Raw genomic sequence first — 2,723 nt, forward strand, 5'->3', positions numbered from 1 at the left:
CCTATTTACCTTGACCCCTATTGTAACTTGCACTGAAAGAGCTCTCCCCATATCACTACCTCTCAAACTTACAGACTTATTTTTATTTTAAGGCCTATGTAAAAATTATTGTCCTTCATTATATCCATGCATGGAAATATTCACTGAGAACTTTTTGTTTCCAGTTTCCATAACTCAGCTGATCTATTTATTGTGGAACAGCAAACGACAATGAATGAAAATTTTCTTCAAGTTACATAATAACATCATGTGTCTGAGTGTCTAGGAGATTCAATTTTTCTCCTTCCTACACATTATAAACCCTTTAAATTGAATGGAACTGATCTTCATTTTTCTCTTTACAAAGGTCTTCTTCTTTTAATGTTTTTATACCAAATCTTTAATCCAGGCCATTAGTGGGTCTTTGACTTCTATTAGCTTTTGGATTATTTTTTTAGAGGGAAAGATCTATTTTTTCCAATGTTATTATCTTTAAATCTTATTTTATTTATTTGTTTATTTGTTTTTACTATAGGGTGCATGCACTTACCAGAGAGAGAGAAAGCGAGAAATCACCCCCTAGGGCTGATAGCTACACTGCAGTCCCTTATCCATTTTCCTCTCAGGATCTTAGGCATGCCTACACACATGCCCAGGATGATTCTTAACCCGCTAGGTCTAGGACTTGAACCACATCGTGGGCCATATGGGATCCAGTACTTTAACCTCCATGCCATGCCTGCTGGCTTTCTTCAAACATTTTCAGTCATGTAGAATACTCATGTGCCAACTGGTGAAGTCAATAATTCTTCAATCTTCATTTTAATTGCATTAAATTAATTCCATCAAAACATCCATTGAGCATGACTTCCAGAAACTATATTTTAAGGATAAATAAGGTTCCCTCCCACTGGTAATTTATAATCTTGTGGGAAAATGTAAACTAATCAACAACTCTGTGTAAGAATGCGGCAAGTTCTTCAGTAAAGAGGAAACATATAGTTTTTCCTAGCCAGGGTGGGGTCCAGTAAAAAGGAAGGGTCTAATAAAGGGATAAAGGAGAGTTTTACCAGTGGAGAATGAGGGACAGGACATTGCTAGAAAAAGGGAGCAGAAAAAAGGCCCAGAGTTGTGATGATATACCTTCTGTACAAGGGAAAAAAAGTAGTTTATTGGCATCTACTGTATTGTATTTTATGTGCATATGGGTGGAGATGAGGTAGGAAAGATAGACTGAGAAGGATCTTGGTATTAAATCATCATCTAATTCTGACAAATTGATCTGTTAATTTTATACAAAAGCCAGAAATACTTATTATAATGGAGGGTCTTTTGATACTATCTGGGACCTGAGCCTGTTCCTCAAGTTTTCTAGGGAGCAAATAACCCTGGGATCCCAGAAACCTACCGGGTCTGCATATTTGTGCAAGGAAAGTACATTTCATTATGTACACATTAAAAAAAAGTTTTCTTTTGAAATAATTATAGAATCAGGAAATTGAAAAGAGTACAAAAGGTTCCATGAACCCTTCATCTTATAGAGCTATAGTAAAACAGCTAACTAGGAAATTGACATTGGAACAATACTGTTTTTAAGAATGCAGAACTTTTTGGAAGAAGATTCTTCATGGCTCCTGCGAACGAGGTATTTCAGGGCACACGAGAAATGAAGATTTTCTACTGATAATTCAGCCTCCAGCAAACAAGCTAGCATGGCAGGAGAGGTCAGGCCTTCAGAAGAAGATTCCTCATGGATCCTGCAAGCTAGACTAAACTTCAAGAATTTGAAAGAAACACACCATCCAACAGATAACAAGAAATCACCACCAGATCACAAAAAACATGGGACAGCAAGAAAATACCTCTCCTCCAAGGGAAGAGAGTAACTCTTCTTCATCCACAAGCAGTTTGGTGAAAATCATGGTAATGTCTGATAATGAATTTAGAGCATTCATAATCTCGAAGCTAACAGTAAAAATCATTTTTTCCTTTTCCCCACATTCTGTGAAATAGCTCAGTATATTACTTTCAAGCAGCAGATATATAATATTGTTCATTATGTGACAGTGATTACATACAATGATATTAGGATGTTAGTTAAACGGGTTTATCACACCTAGAGAATGTAAGAGATTTATTAACTCACCCTGACGATTACAGAGAAGAGAGATCTACAGCCAGAAGCAAGGTTCACGTAAGGATCCAGAAGGTACTCGTGTATGTGTGGGTGAGGGAAAAGAGAAAGTCTAGATAACACCGAGGTTACTTGTAAGTTTACATCATATGGCTATGGGGAGGTAAAAACAGACATTTGACATTACTTAGAATGTATATACCTGTGCACATCATTTATCATATCAGTTTGTCTTTCTAAAAGCAAACTCCACCGTCTTACTCCTCCCCTCCACATGCTCTTCAGCAATGAAAATGTCTATAACTAAATTAGATCTCACATTTTAGACAGAACATATATCACAGTCATAAAACTCAGAAAATAATTCAAAAGCACACAAATAAACATACAGAAAAAATACTATGTGATATAGTCAGGATGTCAGTTTTATGCAGGTTGATTTAAAAAATGAAACAGTTCAAAACACCATCGAAACCCAGCAAGGTATCACATCTAATAATAATTACAAAGAGCAAAGTGAGCACAAGAGCAAAGAAACAGAAGGGAGAGTTTCCCATCTTTCTAGATATAGTAATACAATTTTAGAAATGACATTCCTCACCTCAGATTA

The sequence above is a fragment of the Tupaia chinensis genome, unplaced genomic scaffold, assembly GCF_000334495.1.
Source record: "Tupaia chinensis unplaced genomic scaffold, TupChi_1.0 Scaffold000248_1, whole genome shotgun sequence".
In the NCBI taxonomy this organism is placed as follows: Eukaryota; Metazoa; Chordata; class Mammalia; order Scandentia; family Tupaiidae; genus Tupaia; species Tupaia belangeri.